We start from the raw sequence: 15,845 nt of genomic DNA, 5'->3' as shown, positions 1-15,845 counted from the left end.
ATTACACTAGATAATTCTAGATTGTGAGAGGTGTTATAATGAAATAAGGTATGATAATAAGAGAGAGAGGTTAACTTTCGTTATGGTGGATAAGGAAGGACTCCGTAGTAAGTACCTTTAAGCTGAGACCCAAAGAAGAAAAGGTCAGCCATGTAAAGATGGTAGGGAAAGAATTCTAGGCATGAAGAACAGAAAGAAAAAGACACTGATGTGGAAAGTGTTTGGCTGGAGAAGAACACTATACACTGTTCTTGGTGGATGAGTTGTGGGGAAGGGGATGCCGGGGAGAATGTGAGTGTGATGTTGAGTGAGGTTGGAGAGATAGGCATGAGCTGGTAAACCAAGCAATTCAGGTTTTATTCTCTGTGCAAAGGGAAGGTCTTGGGGTGATTTAACACGGGTAGTGACATAACCTGATTCATGAGTTACAAAAATAAATTAGAAAGAGTGTGAGAACGAAAACAATGAGACCAGATAGAAAACTAATGTGAAAATTCAAACAAGAAAACAATGAGACCAGATAGAAAACTAATGTGAAAATTCAAACAAGAAACAGCGGTGGCCTGGACCAGTGGTGTCAGTCAAGATGAAAAGATGTGAGTGGATTCAGATTACATTCTGGAGTTACAAACACCAGGATTTATGTGAGAATGAGAGTGTGAGGTGGCGGAGAAAAGGGGAAGGTTAAAGGGTGTTGTTGGATTTTCTATTTTTGGATCAAGCTTAGAGAAGCTCCACCACTTGGTTTTAAGCACAATATTCTAAGATGTTTTAGACACCAAATAGAAACATTAAATAATCAAGGAAATTTACAAATTCTAAAGGTCCTAGGGGATTCTTCTTTCCTTTTTATGAGATTAAGATATAAGTTGAATGAGAACATCTGCATCATTTCATCAAAAATGAAAAATTAAAGGAAATCATAGTCACCTTCAGATAGTCTGCAAATTTAAAGAGCACTGTGTGATGTTAAGAAAGATGATATATTGAGATTACCTAGAATGATTTAAGGGGGGAATTATGAGAAAATTAATTTTCTAAAATAGTCTGAAGAGCTACAATTGAATAAAAGAGAATATAAGTTAAACATCAGAAATAATTTTCTGGGCAAGAGTAATTCAAATCAGGATGTCTTTTAAAGTCTTATGAAAGCTCCTTCAACAGAGACATTAAAAATGAGATGATATAAAACCTAGTTTAGAAAGGGAGAAAAAATATATTACAAAGGAGATGGAATAAATGTTCTAGCAATGTTTTTAAAAGTATTTTTAACGATACTGGATGCTTGGGGCTGGTGCACTGGGACGACCCAGAGGGATGGAATGGGGAGGGAGGAGGGAGGAGGGTTCAGGATGGGGAACACATGTATACCTGTGGCGGATTCATTTTGATATTTGGCAAAACTAATACAGTTATGTAAAGTTTAAAAATAAAATAAAATTTAAAAAAAAAAAAGTGTTTTTAAAAGTTTTTAATATTTATGAAACCAGATCTAGTGAGTTAAGTGTTTCTCCTTTTTCCAGGGTAACAACTATAGCTTTTTGTGTAATTTCTTACAATTGGTGGAAACGAAGTTAAATGGGCCAGTGTAATTTTTTAAATGCCCTTTCTGGAAGTTTTTGTAATGCAGAACAGAAAATATTTAGGTGCATGTCTCATGTAAAATGGAGGTGTACTAAAGAGAGGTAGGAGAAAATTGATAATGCTCTGGGAAAAAAAAACAAATTTGCCTCTACTTAAGTGAAGAAAAACTAGATTTTAGAAGAGTATAATACAACATTCAGGTGAAAATATGTAGTTGTTGTGAGTAAATGAATTTGCTCTTAGTTACAAAGAATTTTTATTCCAAAATGGCTTTAATACTTACAGTGTGCATGAATAAAATTTAGTCTTAAGAAACCGATACATCATTTCTATTTTTAAGGTTAGATATTGAGATTACTTGGATTTATTATTTTCCCATTAATCATTATACTTCTGCAGAAAAGTTGTTTGAGGAACATTGTATTCTTGAATCAGAGCATTGGTAATCTTTTTTTATTGTACAAAGGCATTTGAAATATTTTTCAACAAAAATTCTTTTCATATACTAATTTTATAAGACAGTAATTTCCATTAATAATAAATATGGCATCATTTATATACTGATACCCTAATTTGTTTCCAAAAGGATTTAAAGCAGAGTGTAGCATTATGAATCTGGGAAGCAAAACATTTCTGCCATCATACAATACTCCTCTGCAGTAGTAAAAGAAAATATGTGAGAGCCATTTAAATGCCATGCGGAGAAACATGAGAAAAATCAATGCTGCAATGAGTAATTGAATGATGTTTTCAAAGGCTGAGTAGGTCATCATTAGACATGACACAATTGAAACAAAATTCCTAGGGTTTTTCAACTTAACATTAGTGGAATCCAGTAAGATAAGACATTGCATTTACTGCTAAAATTTACATCGCTGTGAAGACTTAGAATACAGTCATCAAGCTAATATGAAATGAAGGAAGAGGCAATAATCAACGAGTATGAAAATCCAGCGACAATAATGGCCTTGGAATGCTGTAAATATAAGATATTCCTGATAACCCCTTCAAAAGCTGCTTTTTCACTAAAAGTAAGACCACAGACTTTATAAAATAGAACAAAAATAAATTTTAAAAATACAGCCAATAATGATGTTTGAGAGAGTTTCCATGTCAGATACTTTCAACAGAAAGTTCTACCTAGAAAGTGAGATACATAGCCTTCCCTAGTTTATGATAACAGGGGCAGTCTCCCAGATGATTAAGATTTATTAAATCTTACTTTATGTAACCAAAGCAGAGAATCTAACTTCAGGCATCATGCAGGACCTCCCTGAGACTAGACTGTTGCATCTTTCCTCTCCTCTCAAGACTGTCATTACATCCACATAATGAAAAGCAGAGCAACACTGTAGCCTGCCTCTCTTTAGTCCTGCTTCAGTTATGTTATATGTAGCTCTCTACTTTCAAACTGTGTGCACGAGTGTGTGCGTGCTCAATCGTGCCTGACTCTTTGCAACCCTATGGACTGTAGGCTGCCAGGGTCCTCTGTCCATGGGATTTTCCAAGAATACTGGAGTGGAGTGTCATTTCCTACTCCAGGGGATCCTCCTGACTCAGGGATCAAATCTACATCTCTTGCGTCTCCTGCATTGGCAGGTGTTTACTTTACCAATGAAGTCACCTGGGGAGCCACTTTCAAACTACATCATCTTAGAAAGGAGTTCAGTTTTTAAGCAATGGAACAAAATTGTAAAGTTTATATTGAATATGTCTAGTAATACAAAGTCTATATCCTTCTTGTAAGGCAAACTCTTCCATTGATGACTAGCAATGATAATTAGGGAAAAACCTAGGGAGTGTGTCAAATGTCCTTCTCTATAATGTTGGCCATTATTCCTACTGATTTTTAAAGCACTATAAGAAATGTGCTTACCCTTTTCTCTAGGAAGAATCTTTTTTATATATTTGGAGACAGTTACATCTGCAGTGTTTGCTTTTTCAGTTTTATTTATGTATTAAAAATTATTTTATATGGGCCATTTAAAGTCTTTATTGTATATGTTACAATATTGTTTCTGTTCGGGTTTTTTTTGGGCTGGAACACATGTAGGATCTTAGTTCCCGTACCAGAAATTGAACCCGAAACTCCTGCACTGGAAGGCGGTCTTTTAACCGCTGGACTGCTATGGAAGTCCCAGTTTTCACTTTCTTAAACAAAATCTGGCCTTTTTAAACTGACAGAATATTGATTCTAGAACCCTCCCCCAAGCCAGTAATCTCTCCCTGATAGACTCCAGTGTGTACTTCTTGCTATAAACATGTGCTGACAAGAACCACATACCACACACTAAATGTGTTTTCCCAAGAGATCATCATCTTCTTTCCTCCTGGCATGCTACTCCTATTGATATTAACAGCATTAACAAAACAAATGAAACATTAACAGCAACAGAAAAAACAAGCAACTGGATCCCCTCGTTTTATTGCTGGTTTATTGAATTTGCTGCCAACAAAACCCCTCATTCATTCTACCGTGATGCTCTTCTATGTAAATTTCCTATATCCTTCTAATGTACACTTGCTTTTCAAACTTCCACTCAAGCCTTTATATTTAACTCAGAAAATAGTTGTGATAATTTTTAGTCCTAATTCGGCTTTCCAACAGCATTATCATGTGCACTCTCATTCTCCCTCTGTCTATCTTTGTGTCTCTCAGTCTGGGTTCATCTGTAAATCGGAAAGTCACACCTTCACTGTTTGTGTTGAACAGACTAGATGACGATAAAGTGAGGGCTGGGCGGTCTGCAGCTTGAAACCTTGCCAGGAGAATTTGCATACACCATGATGTTCCAGCCCAATATTGCCAAAATCTTTTCTGTGGGAATGCAAGTCACTGCATTATCAGACAGCTGCTAATATTGTTACATTTTCTGTATGAGGAGCAATTAGCTTACCATGAGTTTGAAAGTGCATATATTTACCCAGGACCGTGTACTTTAGTGTTTTAATTGAAAACTAGTGAGAAATATTTCAGGATCCAGTGTTTTTTAGGACTAGCTTTACCTGGAGCATCTCATTCATCTTACCTCTGATCTCTAGACCCAAGCTAATGCTAGACAGGCCTGAAGTAAATTATTCTCGAAATGTTCTTATATTAATAAAAATGAAAATAATGCCCTAAGACCTATCTTTTAAATTCTGCTTTAAGACGAATCACAATTTGGATATGGAAAGCTATAAAATTATGAGTAAAATTGTTGCCATCTAATAATAATATTTTTCCAGGTAAAGTAGCTTTTAAAATCCTTTAAACTTCAGAAGAAATGCTGCTTAAATCAGAAAAAAAAATCAACTTCTCTTTGGAATGGATTTGATTTATTACTGTTATTCTAATCATTAATTTTAGCTACTATCCTAGCCTCTAAGGCCTCAAAATGGAAATCTGGAAGTCACAGTTCTATTTCCTGCTCAAATATTATTTTCTACTATATCCTGGCCTCTTTAAAATTGTAACCTAAACATAGTTAATTTATTTTACCTACCTCAAGGTATGTTATTTAATAGAGACAGAAAAGATTAAATAGAGGAGAAATATATTATAAAAATAATGTTTATGTCTTTTTATTATTATACATTCAAGCCATGTTTATAAATTTAATAGATTATGTTTTATTTCTGAATTAGCCACATTTTATAATATCTTAGAATACTATTTTTATACTCTAAAAAACACAATTTCTGCTGGAAACTCTAAATAAATTCAACATTAGGACGAGCAAAATAAATAACAGGCAATCTAAAACATTTTATCATTTGTTATTTGAGCAGTTGTAGTGAAGCCACCGGAGAAGACTATGTAGTTGCAACCATCCACTGTATTTTCAAGATGCTTAGCAACCACAAAATGAATTTCTCATCAAGACCATAATGAGAAAAAAGATTCCAGAATAATTTCCTCCTCGAATTGGATATGAATGAACAGAGGAGGCAGATCATTTCTAAAAACAACATCTCATCCAATGGACTGAATCCTTACAATCTTTGTATTAGGAGCCAACATTTGAAAAAGGCATGCAATCATTTTGACATGTTTGGGCAATAGTTATTTTGAATATTTTTTTCAGACGATAACAGCAAAAGCTGTTTAGTTTAGTTTTGTTTGTCTTACAAGTTGAAGAATAATAGCAATCTTCCCAAATGAATAAGGAAGCAACCTTCCCAAATTTTCCCGTGAATTGCTTCCAGAAGATATGATGGTATTTCTGTCATCCTTTCTCCATTGTGTATAATTATAGCTGTTAACTCTGTAACACAATCCTCCCATCAGCTAAATGAAAAACTTCACTTTTTTCATCTTTGTCCATAATATTATTATTGGTCTTAACACCTTATATAATTGTTAGTTATAAATATGGTTGATACATTGGGATCAAGTTCCTATTGTTTCACTAAGGGTATGCTATTTATCCTCCTTAAGCTTCATTTTCTTATTTATCCTCTTTAAGTTTCGCTTTCTTATACAGAATGTGGAGATATTAATGGCCCTCACCTCATAGGGATTAATATATATGAATCAAATAATGAATATGAATTGCTTATAACAATGTCTGACATATAGTAAGTGCTCAGTATATGTTACTTATTATTTACAAAAATATTCAGCATGCCTGACACACAGTATATAATAAAAAAATTGGAATTTAGGCCATTCTTATCATTTGCTTACTTCAGACTTTATCCCTTCAGGCTTTATGGATTCACCTAGTATTTGTTATATAGTGCTTTTTGTATGATTTTATATCAGTGTTGCCTAATATATTATGGTCCTATTGAGTACTCCTCTTTATATAAAAAGAAAAGATTATGTGGTAAAAGAAGTTTGGAATATGCAGGGCAAATTTAAAGAGCATTCTCAATTTCATTAATATGTTAATGTGCATGATAAATCTCAATAGCAGCTGTGTTGTTGCTGTTTAGTCGTTAAGTAGTGTCCAACTTTTTACGACCCCATGAACTATAGTCCACCAGGCTTCTCTGTCCATTGGGTTTTCCAAACAAGAATACTGGAGAGGTCATCATTTCCTTCTCCAGAGGATCTTCTCAACCCAAGAAACAAACCCACATTTCCTGCATTGCAGGCGGATTCTTTACCTCTGAGCAACCAGGGAAGCCCAATAGCAGCTATGCAGCTTTCCTAATATCTACTTAACCAAATAGGTTTCCCTGGTGGTTCACTTAGCAAAGAGTCTGCCTACAATGCGGGAGACCCAGATTCAATCCCTGGGTCTTGAAGATCCAGGATCTCTGGAAGATCCCCTGGAGAAAGAAATGGCAACCCACTCCAATATTCTTGCCTGGAAAATCCCATGGATGGAGGAGCCTGAGGGGCTATAGTCCATAGGGTCGCAAAGAGTCGGACACAACTGAGTGACTAACACATACATACACTTGACCAAATGCCCAACACCCACATTCACCACCTTTCTTTAAAAGTTTTTCTGTTGTTGCTTGTAATTATTATCTGCTTGCTTAGTTTTTACTGCCTTGATGACACATTTGTTGCACACAGGTTCATCAAGAAAAGTGACTGGCTTTCCAGTTGCCTTTATATCATTTGGCAGCATGCCTCCTGGACTGATATGACCTTGAGGATTTTATCTTTATACATCACCCTGGCTTACATACTTAGAGTGTTGACTGAGCCACCTGCTTCTCACATGCTTCTCTCCCATCTTAATGAGATTCCTCTAAATATAGGACCTCTGCTATTGTTCACAACTCCTTTGAATACAGTAAGTCTCTTACATACAAACCTTCAGGCTGTGGGTATTTAAAGACAGGAACATACGTTTGCATGTCCAATCACATAAGTTAGCTCATATGTCTTGTGTACACTGTCAGTTGCACACATCCTCTACTAGGGGTTGTGTTCCTGTGTAATTGACTGTACACTACTGTATAGAGTGGGGCTTCCCTGGTATCTCAGCTGGTAAAGAATCTGCCGGCAATGCAGAAGACCCTGATTCTATTCCTGGGTCTGGAAGATCCCCTGGAGAAGGGATAGGCTACCCACTCCAGTGTTCTTGGGCTTCCCTGGTGGTTCAGATGGTAAAGAATCCACCTGCAATGTGGGAGACCTGGGTTCAATCCCTGATTTGGGAAGATCCCCTGGACAAGGGAATGGCAACCCACTCCAGTATTCTTGCCTGGAGAATTCCATGGACAGAGGAGCCTGACTGGCTACAGTCCATGGGGTCAGAAACGAGTCAGACACAACTCTTTACATTGCCACATGTGTTCATCCTCTACAAGGGGTTGTGCTCCTGTGTACTTTACTATACACTACGCATGGAGTGGGGCTTCCTAGGTTGATCAGTGATAAAGAATCTGCCTGCCAGTGCAGGAGACACAAGAGATGTGGGTTCAATCCCTGGGTCAGGAAAATCCCTTGGAGGAGGAAATGGCAACCCACTCTGGTATTCTTGCCCGGAAAATTTCATGGACAGAGAAAGTTAGTGGGCTATAATCAATGGGGTATCAAAGAGTCAGACATGATTGAGTGGCTGAGCACACACACATTGTATGGAGTACAGAACTGCAGTATCTTTACTTCAAGCCCAGGATGTCCAGAAGCAAGTGTAAAAGCAGTGGCGATGTAGTTGGTATTACTATACTTTTCAAGGTATGTACTGTAAGATTAAAAATGTTTATTTTTTTGTGTGTTCATTTTTTGTGTATTATTTGTGTGAAAAGTATTATAAACCTGTTACTGTATGGCACTACATAGCTCATTGTGTTAGCTGGGTACTTAGGTTAAATTTGTTGGACTTAGGAACAAATGGACTTACAAACACCCTCTCAGAATGGAACTTATTCATACGTAGGGGACTTACTGTATCTGTGTGGCTCTTTGGCTCTGAGTCAAGGCAGCAGAAGCCATTATTACCATGAAGAAAATCAGTGCCACTTTGCTCCTCATCCTTTTCCATTCTCCAGACTGGAAGGGCCAGCTGCCCTGCCGAGTTCTCCATTGGAAGACCATGTTTTGTGGAAGGGAATCTAACCTGACAGAAATCCTATGGGATTTCTTTCCAGAAATTCCTAAGTAGGTGACCAATCGAGTGGAATTTTCTACAAAAATCATGCCGTGGCCTGATCTCACTAGGGATTTGAGTGACCTGAAATAATCCCTTAATCCCTTGAGGGAGACTTAAAGAATAGCTTTATGAAGACCCTGCATGAAAACTCTTCAGTTCAGTTCTGTGTCCTATCTTTTTGCCTTTTCATACTGTTCATGGGGTTCTCAAGGCAAAAATGCTGAAGTGGTTTGCCATTCCCTTCTCCAGTGGACCACATTCTGTCAGACCTCTCCACCATGACCCATCCGTCTTGGGTGGCCCCACACGGCATGGCCTAGTTTCATTGAGTTAGACAAGGCTGGGTCCATGTGATCAGATTGGCTAGTCTTCTGTGATTGTGGTTTCAGTCTGTCTGCCCTCTGATGCCCTCTCTCAGCGCCTACCGTCTTACTTGGGTTTCTCTTATCCTGGACGTGGGTGATCTCTTCATGGCTGCTCCAGCAAAGCACAGCCTCTGCTCTTACCTTGGACGTGGGGTATCTCCTCACGGCCACCACTCCTGACCTTGGACGTGTATAAAGATCCTGCATGAAAACTCTTAGTCTTCAAAAAAAATAAATAAAATCCCTTGAGTTACATTCAATAAATACTTACAAAATAAGAGTCGTATATATAGTAACAATAACAAACCTATTGACAAAATAGTATATGGGAGCACATTTAGGGTACAGATCATTAGATCAGTCCTTGCTATTAGAGTAGTTCATAATAAACTGGTCATATTTTTATTTGCATTACAGAGTATTATAATTTATATTGTTTTATATATACACATACAGAACTACATTCATATATATGTGTGTGTGTGTGTCTTTTTTTGCATAGAACTATTATAGAGAGACTACCCTGCAAAAAAATTTTCTAATAGCTCTGAAACCAAAAATTTTGTTATTCAATTTTTTTGCCATTGAGCAGATTTTTACTTAAGTATAGTTGATTTATAATATCATATTAGTTTCAGGTGTACAGCACAATGATTACATGTTTTACAGATTATACTCCATTGAAAGTTATCACAAGATAATGCTATCATTCCCTGCGGTGTTCAATATGTCTTTGTTGTTTATCTATTTGATACATAATAGTTTGTGTCTCTTAATCCCATACCCCTATCTCGCCCCTCCCCTGTTCCCTCTCCTCATTGGTAGCCACATTTATTTTCTATGTCTGTGAGTCTATTTCTATTTTGCATGCACATTTGTTTCCATTTTTTAGATTTCACGTTTAAGTGGTATCATATAATATTTGTCTTTATCTGACTTATTTCACTAGGCATAATAATCCCTAGGTCCTTCCCCATTGCTGCAAATGGTAGAATTTCATTTTCTGTTTTATGGCTGAGGAAATATTCTATTGTATATCACATCTTTATCCTTTCATCTCTTGACAGACACTTCCATATCTTGGCTATTGTACATAATGCTGCTATGAACACTGGGATGCATGTATCCTTTCACTTTAGTGTCTTCATGTTTTTCAGGAGTGTAATTTCTGGGTCATATGGTAGTTCTCCTCTTAGTTTCTTGAGAAAATTCCATACTGTTCTCCAGAGTGATTGTCCCAATTTACATTCCCACCAACTGTGTAAGAAGGGCTCCCTTTTCTCCACATACTCTCCAAAATTTGTTATTTTTAGAGTTTTTGATGGTAGCCATAGTAAGATTTTTAAAAGGACAAAGTAGGTAGGTAATACGGGAAATAAAGCTATTCCTATTTTATTCAAACTATAAAAGCACAAGTAAATTAGTCTGACATCCAAACTAAAGAATTCAGTTGGTCTTCAGATTTAAAATATATTTCTGGGTAGTCTGATAAAATGTTTCCAGTTAGCTTTATGCCACTCCTGTTAACCTTCCCTCCCACTGAATCTACTAACTACTTTAGGCTTTGATGGGCTTATGGGGCTGGGTGTTCAGAGGCTATATAGGTCTGAATGAAGAGAAGATAACAGTCCTTTATTTTGTAGTAACCACATTGTCATTGAAGATGAGGTTGGAAGGCGTAGAGTGGGTTTTCAAAAGGTGTTTTTGCCATAAGAGTTGCTTTTGCACACAATGCCATGCCAATGTGAATATTTTGGAGTGTATACCTCATACTAACACTGCTTTCACCATGTCATTAATTTGCCATCGGAGAAAAACAACCCTTTAAACAACTGTACCTTAAAAACTCTTTCAACTTCCTTATATGGAAGGGTTTTATCTGTTTTGCAGAGCGGTAGCATCTTTGCTGACTGCTAAGCACGGTGTTCAGGCGATGCTCCAGTTCAGAGCTTACATCTCGCAAAAAAAAAACAGGTTGTGCTGTTTTTAAGGATCATTCTATCTATTTAAAAAAAATAGAACATCCTTCCTCCTTCTCAAAATAGAAGCTTCAAGCCAATGGCAGCAATACTTTATTTTAAATCCAAGTGAAGAGCATCATGTATCATGAACCACGTCAGAAACCTGTTAGGTACCACTTTGTTTATTTAAAATTGAATTTTAAGAAGGAAAACTAGCTTAGATGCAGTACTTTAGCTATGTTTCTAAATAGATGAAATCAATTTGAGGGGAAAATGTGAACCAAAATATATTCCCTACAAGGTTTCCAAAATCTGTTTCTAATCACTTAAAAGAGAAAAATAGAGTGTGCATTAAACCCTCAGTCAGGAAAACAAGAGAAAAATATCAACATCTACAGGTGGGGTTGCTGGGGGAATGCCTATTTTTATTTCATAGAAGAGCAAATAGTTACATAAAGCATTCATTAATAGCCAGGAAACAAATCAGACGTTTTCTTAGGCAGACGTATATAATGCATATTTATTAGAGAAAGGTTTAATTGAATGATATTTCAAAAATCAGAACAAACTTAAATATATTTCTCTTTTCACTTAATCCTAATTTAGTACTCAGATCCATCTTGATAGTTCATTTCAATCAAATATAATTATTAAGACTTGAAATAAATCTTTTACACATCCAAAAGTCTTCCTTTTTATTGTCTTGCTTAAGTTCTTTGTATTTTCTTTTGTTCTGAAATGTATCAGAATCTTAGAATAATTGGAACAATAAGAATATTCTTATGAATATTTGCACATCTAAAATACATAAAGGAAATACAGAGCATATATATGTACAGACATGTGTGTGTATATATATAGCCTATATATATAGGCTTCCCCGGTGGTTCATTGGTGAAGTTAAGTTAGTTAAGTCGCTCAGTCGTGTCTGACTCTTTGCGACCCCATGGACTGTAGCCCACCAGGCTCCTCCATCCATGGGATTCTCCAGGCAGGAATACTAGAGTGGGTTGCCATTTCTTTCTCCAGGGTATCTTCCCAACCCAGGGATCGAACCCAGGTCTCCCACATTGCAGGCAGAGGCTTTAACTCTGAGCCACCAGGGAAGCCCTGCCTGGGGCTTCTTCAGTGGTGAAGAATCTGCCTCAAATACAGGAAACACAGGAGATGCAGGTTCGATCCCTGGGTTGGGAAGATCCTCTGGAGGAGGAAATGGCAACCTGTTCCCGTATTCTTTCCTGGGAAAATCCTATTGACAGAGGAGCCTAGCAGCCTACAGTCCATGGAGCCGAAAAAGAGTCTGACAAGACTGAAGTAACATAGTATGCACACACACATATATTATATATGTATACACACACACACATACACACACATATATATAATGTTCTACATGAGATAAATGCAAGGTAAGCTGTTCTAGTAAAACTAATCACATTAAATTTATTTTACTTTTCATTTTGAAATCATACAATTTTACAAAAAAGTATCAAGAATAGTACCTGGCTCTCACTGTCCTCAGCACACTTCCTTGCTCCTATAAATTACCTGCCCACCCCACCAGCAACACCAGCCAAATCCTCGGCCCCACCCCCTGAGCGCAGTGGCTGCACTAGCTGAATTCTTGACCCAGACCAAGGAAAAGCCAAAGGGATCACATTAACTTGTCAATATCATTTGAATTTTACTGAGGAATGCCAGGAGCTTCCAGATGAGTCTTCTGCTTCAAGACAGGATTGTGCAATCTCCTTTCACACATTTCCCCTTTTCTTGTAAACTTCTAAAGGAGAGACCCCATCACAATTTCATACAGATTAGCAACTCTACATTTTTTTCCAAAGGAAGCACGGTCAGGCTTGTGAAGTTTTAAATTTCATTTTTTACAAATTCTATTTCAAGTCTTCTTTCACAATCAGTAACTGTAGCAAACACGGGGAGAAAAAAAAAAGTGAGGGGAAAATGGAGAAATCAATTTTACCTCCTGCAATTACAGGAAATAAACTCTGTGAAATATTCTGCTTTATTGGATTGGGTCTGAATCATCAAACGAAGGATGTTTTATCTATTTGGCTTATTCATAGAATGTGGTTTATTACATTATATAGTAAACCGGAAGATGCTGGGTGACTCATTTAACCACTTGTCAAGGTTCATTTAGTACAGGACCACCTCTGTTACTCTATATGTTATCACAGAGACTCAGAAAAAGCAAAATGCACTTTTAGCCATTATCAATATTAGTCACAATTCTTTCTTTTATTATGCGAGGGACAGGTATTTTGTAGAAAAATACAAGAAGCCAGTGACCTAGAAGGTAAATGATTTGCCTAATGTCCTAGAGAGGTTGAGCAGCAGAGGGAGATCAAGGTCTCTAGCTCCTAGTCTGGTACACAAACCAGGGAAACACATTGCTCTCATCAATGCATGTAATTGATAAGAGATTCCCTATTCCCACTTGCACATAGGCAGACATTCATTATACACCTTTTGGGGTGAAAAGGGACTTTAAGCCACAGGGCTTTTTTTCTTCCCCTACCATGCAAGAAGGGCATATTTGAATTAAATAAAACACCTCCACATCCAAGGAAAGCTGCCAAGAGTAAGAGGAAAGGACTATCCAGCTTAACATTTTTTTTCCTTGAATAGAGAGGAAGGAGACAGAGCGTTCAGCTTCTCAGAAACTGAATCCTAAATGTAACAAGTGATGTTTGTCCCCAAGTAAAGTCATATGATAAACACATGTGCTTGTAAAACAGCCCACTCCAAACCACGTACTGAAGTGAAAAGAGGGTGGAAGATGTATTTTATTTGATGAGCCACATACAAATCTTAATGTATGTTCACAACCTCATTAAATATATGGCAGCCCCTTTGGAATAAAACAAACATGGTCACAAACTTCCTGAGCCTATTTTGGGAGATAGAACTGCTGGGCAAGTTAAGCTTCAGGCCACAGACCAACTACAAGCCCCACAAGTATGGCTGGATGGATGAATTTCAAAACCCATAGTGGGATTTCCCTGGGGGGCTGGAGGCAGATCAGTGAACTGTTACTCAGAGAATCACCATATTTGTCCATTTCTGACACATCTGAAAAGTTGAAGTTACAATAATGACACTGTTTCTTGTTTTATACCCTAATCTCACCTGTGGTTGAAGATCAATACAGTAGTATAGGAATTTCCCTGGAGATACAGTGGTTAAGAATCCACCTTGCAAAGCAGGCGACATGGGTTCAATCCCTGGTGGGGGAGCTAAGATCCCACATGCCATGAAGCAACTACGCCTGTGCTCCGCAACCACTGAGTCCGTGTACCCAGAGAATCTGTGTACCCCAACGAAAAATCCCTCAAGACACAGCAAAGATCTCATGTGCCACAACTAAGATCCAATGCAGTCAAATAAATCAATCAAAATATACCTTTGTTGGGTTGAAAAATTAGACTTCAGTCCTGCAGATACATACACACACACACAGAAAATGTACATATTTTTAAATAGGATATTAATTTGTGTCTTATATTATTAATGCCCTAATTTTAAAGTTTCAGAGCAGATTTTCTCCAAGCATCTGAGGAACTCTGTGGTTACAGGAAGGTATTCTTGGGGATGCAAGTCGTCTCTTAATTTTTCTCAGTTAGGTTAGGTTTTTGTTCCTCTGATAACCTTTAAAAACTTAGAACAGCATATTCTACATCATCTGGAGTATCCCAAACTGCCATTTGATTTGTGCTTACAAACAAATTGATGCCACATGATATTTCTAAAGGGAAAAAAGAAATGACTTTAATATATAAACCATGCATTCACCCCCAAATGAAGGCCAAATGCTGTCATGATTTACTGTACAAAAGAAGTTTTCACAGCAGCTCCCAAAGGGCAAATTGGGGTGAAGTGAATCATCACATAACACATGGTGATGCAGACCTAGCCGTCCCTGCCACAGGGAAGGCTGTAAAGGCAGTCCTTTGTGCCAGGGTCTGGCTTCCACTCCCATAACATGTTTGGACCATACATCAAAGGTAGGGGAATCCAGTGCTGATCACCATCAGCTGGCATCTTGTAGGACATGTTGTGCAGAAGCCTTTTTAGCAAAGCACCTTTCCATGTAACAGGGGCATAAAAGGAACCTAACCTTTAAACCTAGTGCATAATGATGGAAGAGCAAATTGGGGCAGAAAGAGCTAAAGTGAAAGAAATAGCCTTGTTAGAGGCTTTGTCGTGCAAATTAGGTCTATTTAAAAAGTCGATGTGTAACTGCTATATTTTAAATGGATAACCAACAAGGACCTACTCTGTAGCACATGGAACTCTGCCCAATGTCATGTGGCAGACTGGATGGGAGGGGAGTTTGGGGGAGAATGGATACATGCATATATATGGCTGAGTTCCTTCCCTGTTCACCTGAAACTACCATAACATTGTTAATCAGCTATACCCCAACACAAAATAAGTTTTTTTAAATTTCAATATGTAGCAATTATAGATAGAAAGACTGAGAACTTTTGAAAGTGTGTACCCCGTACTATTCCACTTAGTAAAATCTGAGCAGCCATTGTAAGACAGACTGTAATTGTTTGGCAAAATATGGTCCCCATCCTTAGGGTACTTATATTTTAAGGAAAAAGACAGGCTCTTAAAATAATTTTAGTATAATTGGAGTGCTTCGGGAGAAACAGAAGAGCACTTTTCCAGCCTGATACAAATGAAGGAAGGGCCAGATAATCATGAATCAGGTTGGGCTTGTATGGATGTGCATCAAAGTGAGAAACAGAAGTGAAGTCACAGATTTCAAGTGATGAAAGGAAGAGTATCAGACACAGACTCCACAGTAGACACACTGTTCTTCCTAATGAGAGAGAATTTGTCCTTCTGCTAAACACCAACACACATGC

Source organism: Bubalus bubalis, chromosome 15, assembly GCF_019923935.1.
Source record: "Bubalus bubalis isolate 160015118507 breed Murrah chromosome 15, NDDB_SH_1, whole genome shotgun sequence".
NCBI classification, from domain to species: Eukaryota; Metazoa; Chordata; class Mammalia; order Artiodactyla; family Bovidae; genus Bubalus; species Bubalus bubalis.
The sequence above is the reverse complement of the archived record's forward strand: the minus strand, read 5'-3'. Positions refer to the sequence as shown.